This window comes from Nerophis ophidion, unplaced genomic scaffold (genome assembly GCF_033978795.1).
Source record: "Nerophis ophidion isolate RoL-2023_Sa unplaced genomic scaffold, RoL_Noph_v1.0 HiC_scaffold_210, whole genome shotgun sequence".
Classification (NCBI taxonomy): domain Eukaryota; kingdom Metazoa; phylum Chordata; class Actinopteri; order Syngnathiformes; family Syngnathidae; genus Nerophis; species Nerophis ophidion.
This window is the reverse complement of record NW_026907132.1, coordinates 15,001-25,000: the sequence shown is the minus strand read 5'-3', so window position 1 is coordinate 25,000 and position 10,000 is coordinate 15,001.

Sequence of the window (10,000 nt, the reverse complement as noted above, 5' to 3'; positions counted from 1 at the left end):
GTCGAGGGCCCTAGGCGGTATAGGCCAACGGGAGTCGCTGGGGCCGAGCCGGAGCGGGTCCGATGTAGGACAACTAGGGCAGACGGGTCGTCTTGGTCTCGCTTCAAATCGGGCTTGCCGGGTGGCAATAGAGGCAAACCTGCAAATCCGGAGGAATCCCCGCACCTGGGTAACCGGCTGACGCCGGCCGGTGGGGGCCGCTCCGATGGCAAGTCGTGGTTACCAAAAGGTTAGAGGGGAAAAGGGAAAGGGAGGTGTCCGGGGGCAATTGTCACAAGTGACCTGGGCGGCGTCGGGCCCAGGATTTTATCCGTGCGGTAAATGGCGGAAACGTGTCCGGCACGGCGCCCCCTAGGCGGCCGTGCAGTAGGACCGAGCCCCTGTCGCTCCGGCCCTTGGAAAGCCCCGAGAGGCTGGGTCAAATCGGGTCTTTCAATTTTTATGTTTGTCCATCCAGGGTGTCCGTGTCCCCTGATGTGTCCGTGATAGCGCCCCCTAGGCGGGCACGCCGTAGGACCGAGCCCCTGTCGCTCCGGCCCTGGGAAAGCCCCGAGAGGCTGGGTCGAATAAGGTCTTTCAATTTTTTATGTTTGTCCACCCAGGGTGTCCGTGTCCCCTGGTGTGTCCGTCATAGCGCCCCCTAGGCGGGCACGCCGTAGGGCCGAGCCCCTGTCGCTCCGGCCCTGGGAAAAGCCCCGAGAGGCTGGGTCGAATCAGGTCTTTCCATTTTTTATGTTTGTCCACCCAGGGTGTCCGTGTCCCCTGGTGTGTCCGTCATAGCGCCCCCTAGGCGGGCACGCCGTAGGGCCGAGCCCCTGTCGCTCCGGCCCTGGGAAAAGCCCCGAGAGGCTGGGTCGAATCAGGTCTTTCAATTTTTTATGTTTGTCCACCCAGGGTGTCCGTGTCCCCTGGTGTGTCCGTCATAGCGCCCCCTAGGCGGGCACGCCGTAGGGCCGAGCCCCTGTCGCTCCGGCCCTGGGAAAAGCCCCGAGAGGCTGGGTCGAATCAGGTCTTTCCATTTTTTATGTTTGTCCACCCAGGGTGTCCGTGTCCCCTGGTGTGTCCGTCATAGCGCCCCCTAGGCGGGCACGCCGTAGGACCGAGCCCCTGTCGCTACGGCCCTGGGAAAAGCCCCGAGAGGCTGGGTCGAATCAGGTCTTTCAATTTTTTATGTTTGTCCACCCAGGGTGTCCGTGTCCCCTGGTGTGTCCGTCATAGCGCCCCCTAGGCGGGCACGCCGTAGGACCGAGCCCCTGTCGCTCCGGCCCTGGGAAAAGCCCCGAGAGGCTGGGTGGAATCAGGTCTTTCAATTTTTATGTTTGTCCATCCATGGTTTAAATGTCCCGAAATGTGTCCGGGATAGCGCCCCCTGGCCGGGCGCGCACTCAGGACCGAGCCCCTGTCGCTCGAGTCCTGGAAGTCCTTAAGAAAGAGGCTGGTCTGAAATCAGGTCGAAAAAATTTTTATGTTTGTCCATCCATGGTTTAAATGTCCCGAAATGTGTCCGGGATAGCGCCCCCTGGCCGGGCGCGCACTCAGGACCGAGCCCCTGTCGCTCGAGTCCTGGAAGTCCTTAAGAAAGAGGCTGGTCTGAAATCAGGTCGAAAAAATTTTTATGTTTGTTCTTCCAGGGTGTCCATGTCCCTAAATGTGTCCGAGATAGCGCCCCCTAGGCGGCCACGCATGTCCGCGTGAGCCCCTGTCGCTCAGAGCCTGGAAGAACCATTCGAAAAAAGAACCATCGAAAAGAGGGGGAAAATCCAACTTTTGAGTCCCAAAATAGCTCACTTTGACTCGGACACATTTCCTGCCAATTCGGCCTGTCTAAGCCTGGCGCACCTACTAACGTGATGGGGGTGTTTTGGTAGACCTGGTAAAAACAGGGAAAATCGAAAGAGGCTTAAAGTAGGCTAGAACTCAAGCCTCTCTCGTTGTTGGACTTAGAAAAAATCCGGCTCGAAAAATAAATCCCATTGAAATGCATTGGGCTTGGCGCTGGGATTTTTTTCTAAGTATGTGAACGAAAGAGGCTAAGGAGGCTGGAAGTTAGGCCTCTCTCGTTGTTGGACTTAGAAAAAATCCACTTTTTTTGGCTGGGATTTTTTCTAAGTGTCACATGGAAGAGGCTAAACAGGCTGGAGGCCAGGCCTCTCTCGTTGTTGGACTTAGAAAAAATCCCAAAAGTGGACACTCTGACAAAATCACGCATGTTGACACTTAGGCAAAAAATCCAACTTTTGCTCCACGGAAGAAAGAGGCTAAGGAGGCTGGAACTTAGGCCTCTCTCGTTGTTGGACTTTGAAAAAATCCACTTTTTTTGCACGGGATTTTTTCCAAGTGTCTCATGGAAGAGGCTAGACAGGCTGGAGGCCAGGCCTCTCTCGTTGTTGGACTTAGAAAAAATCCCAAAAGTGGACACTCTGACAAAATCACGCATGTTGACACTTTGGCAAAAAAGCCAACTTTTTTGGACTTGGCCCGGCTTTTCTTCCATTTGTGCCCCACTTGGGCTGGTTCACTCCTGGGTATCTTTTGGTCATTCCCGGGGGCCCCGGAGCTCGCGCAGCTCGCTGCGGGACTTCTGGAACTCCATCCTGGGTAGGATTTTTAAACAATTTCGGACCTTTTTCCAACTTTTTCTCAAATTGTCCCCCACTTTGGCTGGTTCACTCCTGGGTATCTTTTGGTCATTCCCGGGGGTCCCGGAGCTCGCGCAGCTCGCTGCGGGACTTCTGGAACTCCATCCTGGGTAGGATTTTTAAACAATTTCGGCCCTTTTTCCAACTTTTTCTCAAATTGTCCCCCACTTTGGCTGGTTCACTCCTGGGTATCTTTTGGTCATTCCCGGGGGCCCCGGAGCTCGCGCAGCTCGCTGCGGGACTTCTGGAACTCCATCCTGGGTAGGATTTTTAATCAATTTCGGACCTTTTTCCAACTTTTTCTCAAATTGTCCCCCACTTTCGCTGGTTCACTTCTGGGTGCCTTTTGGTCATTCCCGGGGGTCCCGGAGCTCGCGCAGCTCGCTGCGGGACTTCTGGAACTCCATCCTGGGTAGGATTTTTAAACAATTTCGGACCTTTTTCCAACTTTTTCTCAAATTGTCCCCCACTTTGGCTGGTTCACTCCTGGGTATCTTTTGGTCATTCCCGGGGGCCCCGGAGCTCGCGCAGCTCGCTGCGGGGCTTCTGGAACTCCATCCTGGGTAGGATTTTTAATCAATTTCGGACCTTTTTCCAACTTTTTCTCAAATTGTCCCCCACTTTTGATGGTTCACTTCTGGGTGCCTTTTGGTCATTCCCGGTGTTCCTGCGGCTCGCGCAGCTCGCTGCGGGGCTTCTGGAACTCCATCCTGGGTAGGATTTTTAATCAATTTCGGACCTTTTTCCAACTTTTTCTCAAATTGTCCCCCACTTTTGATGGTTCACTTCTGGGTGCCTTTTGGTCATTCCCGGTGTTCCCGCGGCTCGCGCAGCTCGCTGCGGGGCTTCTGGAACTCCATCCTGGGTAGGATTTTTACTCAATTTCGGACCTTTTTCCAACTTTTTCTCAAATTGTCCCCCACTTTTGATGGTTCACTTCTGGGTGCCTTTTGGTCATTCCCGGTGTTCCCGCGGCTCGCGCAGCTCGCTGCGGGGCTTCTGGAACTCCATCCTGGGTAGGATTTTTACTCAATTTCGGACCTTTTTCCAACTTTTTCTCAAATTGTCCCCCACTTTTGATGGTTCACTTCTGGGTGCCTTTTGGTCATTCCCGGTGTTCCCGCGGCTCGCGCAGCTCGCTGCGGGGCTTCTGGAACTCCATCCTGGGTAGGATTTTTAATCAATTTCGGACCTTTTTCCAACTTTTTCTCAAATTGTCCCCCACTTTCGCTGGTTCACTTCTGGGTGCCTTTTGGTCATTCCCGGGGGTCCCGGAGCTCGCGCAGCTCGCTGCGGGACTTCTGGAACTCCATCCTGGGTAGGATTTTTAAACAATTTCGGACCTTTTTCCAACTTTTTCTCAAATTGTCCCCCACTTTGGCTGGTTCACTCCTGGGTATCTTTTGGTCATTCCCGGGGGCCCCGGAGCTCGCGCAGCTCGCTGCGGGGCTTCTGGAACTCCATCCTGGGTAGGATTTTTAATCAATTTCGGACCTTTTTCCAACTTTTTCTCAAATTGTCCCCCACTTTTGATGGTTCACTTCTGGGTGCCTTTTGGTCATTCCCGGTGTTCCTGCGGCTCGCGCAGCTCGCTGCGGGGCTTCTGGAACTCCATCCTGGGTAGGATTTTTAATCAATTTCGGACCTTTTTCCAACTTTTTCTCAAATTGTCCCCCACTTTTGATGGTTCACTTCTGGGTGCCTTTTGGTCATTCCCGGTGTTCCCGCGGCTCGCGCAGCTCGCTGCGGGGCTTCTGGAACTCCATCCTGGGTAGGATTTTTACTCAATTTCGGACCTTTTTCCAACTTTTTCTCAAATTGTCCCCCACTTTTGATGGTTCACTTCTGGGTGCCTTTTGGTCATTCCCGGTGTTCCCGCGGCTCGCGCAGCTCGCTGCGGGGCTTCTGGAACTCCATCCTGGGTAGGATTTTTACTCAATTTCGGACCTTTTTCCAACTTTTTCTCAAATTGTCCCCCACTTTTGATGGTTCACTTCTGGGTGCCTTTTGGTCATTCCCGGTGTTCCCGCGGCTCGCGCAGCTCGCTGCGGGGCTTCTGGAACTCCATCCTGGGTAGGATTTTTAATCAATTTCGGACCTTTTTCCAACTTTTTCTCAAATTGTCCCCCACTTTCGCTGGTTCACTTCTGGGTGCCTTTTGGTCATTCCCGGGGGTCCCGGAGCTCGCGCAGCTCGCTGCGGGACTTCTGGAACTCCATCCTGGGTAGGATTTTTAAACAATTTCGGACCTTTTTCCAACTTTTTCTCAAATTGTCCCCCACTTTGGCTGGTTCACTCCTGGGTATCTTTTGGTCATTCCCGGGGGCCCCGGAGCTCGCGCAGCTCGCTGCGGGGCTTCTGGAACTCCATCCTGGGTAGGATTTTTAATCAATTTCGGACCTTTTTCCAACTTTTTCTCAAATTGTCCCCCACTTTTGATGGTTCACTTCTGGGTGCCTTTTGGTCATTCCCGGTGTTCCTGCGGCTCGCGCAGCTCGCTGCGGGGCTTCTGGAACTCCATCCTGGGTAGGATTTTTAATCAATTTCGGACCTTTTTCCAACTTTTTCTCAAATTGTCCCCCACTTTTGATGGTTCACTTCTGGGTGCCTTTTGGTCATTCCCGGTGTTCCCGCGGCTCGCGCAGCTCGCTGCGGGGCTTCTGGAACTCCATCCTGGGTAGGATTTTTACTCAATTTCGGACCTTTTTCCAACTTTTTCTCAAATTGTCCCCCACTTTTGATGGTTCACTTCTGGGTGCCTTTTGGTCATTCCCGGTGTTCCCGCGGCTCGCGCAGCTCGCTGCGGGGCTTCTGGAACTCCATCCTGGGTAGGATTTTTACTCAATTTCGGACCTTTTTCCAACTTTTTCTCAAATTGTCCCCCACTTTTGATGGTTCACTTCTGGGTGCCTTTTGGTCATTCCCGGTGTTCCCGCGGCTCGCGCAGCTCGCTGCGGGGCTTCTGGAACTCCATCCTGGGTAGGATTTTTAATCAATTTCGGACCTTTTTCCAACTTTTTCTCAAATTGTCCCCCACTTTTGATGGTTCACTTCTGGGTGCCTTTTGGTCATTCCCGGTGTTCCTGCGGCTCGTGCAGCTCGCTGCGGGACTTGTGGAACTCCATCCTGGGTAGGATTTTTAAACAATTTGGCACTTTTTCCTCCTTTTCCTCCATTTTTCCCCCACTTTCGCTGGTTCACTTCTGGGTGCCTTTTGGTCATTCCCGGTGTTCCTGCGGCTCGTGCAGCTCGCTGCGGGGCTTCTGGAACTCCATCCTGGGTAGGATTTTTAAACAATTTGGTACTTTTTCCTCCTTTTCCTCCATTTTTCCCCCACTTTCGCTGGTTCACTTCTGGGTGCCTTTTGGTCATTCCCGGTGTTCCTGCGGCTCGTGCAGCTCGCTGCGGGGCTTCTGGAACTCCATCCTGGGTAGGATTTTTAAACAATTTGGTACTTTTTCCTCCTTTTCCTCCATTTTTCCCCCACTTTCGCTGGTTCGCTTCTGGGTGCCTTTTGGTCATTCCCGGTGTTCCTGCGGCTCGTGCAGCTCGCTGCGGGACTTGTGGAACTCTACCCTGGGTGGGATCATATGATTTTCAACCCATTTTGGACCTTTTTCCGACTTTCCCTCCATTTCCCTCCCACTTTCGATGGTCCACTCCTGGGTGTCTTTTGGTCATTCCCGGGACCCGGGAAGCCTCGGGCCTGCGGCGGGACTTGTGGATCTCCATGCTGGGCATGATTTTATGAGTTTTCTGGACTTTCTCTTCCCCGGGACCCGGGAGGCACGCGGCTGGACGTTATGCCCCCTAAAATCCCTCCCTTTGCTCGTAAGGCCAATTTTCCTCCGGATTTACTCTCTATAGACCCCAAGGAAAAAAATACCCGACCGGCGTCCATTTTTGACATCGGTCTCCAATCTAGGGCACGCGGGCCGAAAGCGGTACGCCGGTTCCGAAATCCGGCCCCCGCATTTTTTGGGTATTTTTTGAAAAAAATGGCATTTTTGGGACCGGGGGGACTTGCTGGACTCAGTCCCGGGTGCGGATTTTGAAAACGTTGAGGACTTTTGGATTTTCCCCCAGCTTTTCTCCCCCACTTGCAGTTTGACTTTGCGGGGTGCGTTACGGCTGTGCCGGGCGTCCCTTGACTCGGGTGGCCAGCTGCGGGGCTGGTGGGGGACTGATTTTTGAACACTTTGAGGACTTTTGGCTACTATGCCAGCTTTTCTCCCCCACTTGCAGTGTGACTTTGCGGGCCTTGTTACGGAGGTGCCGGGCTTCCCTGGACTCGGGTGGCCAGCTGCGGGACTCGTGGGACTGATTTTGGAACACTTTGAGGACATTTAACTTCTTTCCCAGCTTTTTTCCCCTCCACTTCCAGTTTGACTTTGCGGGGTGCGTTATGGACGTGCTGGGCATCCCGGAACTCGGGCGGCCGGCTGCGGGACATTTTGCCCTCCTCCAAACCCCAGCCCTCTTTGTTTATCATGCCTATTTTCTGCTGGACACACACCCTCTCTTTTGAGCTGCCTCTTTTTTTAAATTTGGATATGATTTATTGATGAATGGATTTGTTTTCCCCTTTTTAAATGATGGTTGGTGTCTATCTTTTTAATACTTGCTTCTGGCTGCAGCCGAGACTTACAGTGTGATGCATCCAACCCCAACCCTGGTTTTTGTTTCCCTTAAAAACTTGGGGAAATGGACAGCTTTTTGGGGGGGCACTTCCAGCAAATGGAGGGACCTATTTGGAATTCCCCACTCGGGTGGAGATCCACGGCGAGCCGGCCTTCCTAAAGGGACAGCAACATGGACACTCTGCCATCATTGCAGCTTCTTTTTTTTTGGGGGGCACTCTGTCATATTTCCAGCTTTTTTTCGTGCTGACTTCCAGCAAATAGAGGGACCTGTTTTGAATTCCCTACCCGGGTGTAGATCCACGGCAAGCCGGCCTTCTTCAAGGGACAGGCACCCCCCTGTCCCTTGACACCTGCTTCCCTCCTCGGCGTCACCGAAATCCCACAAAATGACTCAAAATAGGGCCCCAAATGACATCACTCGGTCCGGTTCTTTGGGTCTCACTCGGGGGCTTCTTTGACTCTGGAAGGCATGGTGAACCAAAAGTAGACACTTGGAAAAAATCCCCACTTTACAAGTTGACACTTTGAAAAAAAATCCCGACTATATAAGTTGACACTTGGAAAAAATCCCCACTTTATAAGTTGACACTTAGAAAAAATCCCCACTTTATAAGTTGACACTTAGAAAAAATCCCGACTTTATAAGTTGACACTTAGAAAAAATCCCCACTTTATAAGTTGACACTTAGAAAAAATCCCGACTTTATAAGTTGACACTTAGAAAAAATCCCCACTTTATTTTGGAAGGGTTGGTACACCAAAAGTGGACACTTAGAAAAAATCCCCACTTTATTTTGGAAAGGTTGGTACACCAAAAGTGGACACTTAGAAAAAATCCCCACTTTATTTTGGAAAGGTTGGTACACCAAAAGTGGACACTTAGAAAAAATCCCGACTTTGACTTTCGCAGGTCTATTACACTAAAAGTTGACACTCTGTCATATTTCCAGCTTTTTTTTGTGCTGACTTCCAGCAGATAGAGGGACCTATTTTGAATTCCCTACCCTGGTGCAGAACCACGGCAAGCCGGCCTTCCTAAAGGCACAGGCACATGGACACTCTGCCATAAGTGCAGCTTTTTCTTCTAAGGGTGCAGCGGCGGCGGAAGTCCACCGGAGGGCTCCAAATCCCCGCTTTCCTTTTTAGGCTTAAAGTGGCTTTTCCCTCCTTAAAAACTTGGGGAAATGGACAGCTTTTTGGGGGGGCACTTCCAGCAAATAGAGGGACCTATTTGGAATTCCCCACCCGGGTGGAGATCCACGGCAAGCCGGCCTTCTTAAAGGGACAGGCACATGGACACTCTGCCATCATTGCAGCTTCTTCTTTTTTTTTTTCCCCTGTCATATTTCCAGCTTTTTTGTGCTGACTTCCAGCAAATAGAGGGACCTATTTTGAATTCCCTACCCGGGTGTAGATCCACGGCAAGCCGGCCTTCTTAAAGGGACAGGCACCCTCCCTCCCGGAACACCTGCTTCCCTCCTCGGCGTCACCGAAATCCCACAAAATGACTCAAAATAGGGCCCCAAATGACATCACTCGGTCCGGTTTTTTGGGTCTCACTCGGGGGCTTCTTTGACTCTGGAAGGCATGGTGAACCAAAAGTGGACACTTGGAAAAAAATCCCCACTTTATAAGTTGACACTTAGAAAAAAATCCCGACTATATAAGTTGACACTTAGAAAAAATCCCGACTATATAAGTTGACACTTAGAAAAAATCCCCACTTTATTTTGGAAGTGTTGGTACACCAAAAGTTGACACTTAGAAAAAATCCCGACTTTATTTTGGAAGGGTTGGTACACCAAAAGTTGACACTTAGAAAAAATCCCGACTTTATTTTGGAAGGGTTGGTACACCAAAAGTTGACACTTAGAAAAAATCCCAACTTTTACACTTAGAAAAAATCCAGCTTTTTGTTGCTGACTTCCATTAAATAGAGGGACTTTTTCCATGTTTCTTAACCGGGTGTCGATCCAAGGCGGGTGGGCCTTCTGGAAGCGACACCCTCCTAGATACTCTGTCATATTTGCAGCTTTTTGTTGCTGACTTCCATTAAATAGAGGGACTTTTTTCATTTTTCTTAACCGGGTGTCGATCCAAGGCAGGTGGGCCTTCTGGAAGCGACACCCTCCTTGACACTTAGAAAAAAATCCAGCTTTTTGTTGCCGACTTCCATTAAATAGAGGGACTTTTTTCATTTTTCTTAACCGGGTGTCGATCCAAGGCAGGTGGGCCTTCTGGAAGCGACACCCTCCTTGACACTTAGAAAAAATCCAGCTTTTTGTTGCTGACTTCCATTAAATAGAGGGACTTTTTTCATTTTTCTTAACCGGGTGTCGATCCAAGGCGGGTGGGCCTTCTGGAAGCGACACCCTCCTTGACACTTAGAAAAAATCCAGCTTTTTGTTGCTGACTTCCATTAACTAGAGGGACTTTTTTCATTTTTCTTAACCGGGTGGTGATCCAAGGCGGGTGGGCCTTCTGGAAGCGACACCCTCCTTGACACTTAGAAAAAATCCAGCTTTTTGTTGCTGACTTCCATTAACTAGAGGGACTTTTTTCATTTTTCTTAACCGGGTGGTGATCCAAGGCGGGTGGGCCTTCTGGAAGCGACACCCTCCTTGACACTTAGAAAAATTCCAGCTTTTTGTTGCTGACTTCCATTAAATAGAGGGACTTTTTTCATTTTTCTTAACCGGGTGTCGATCCAAGGCGGGT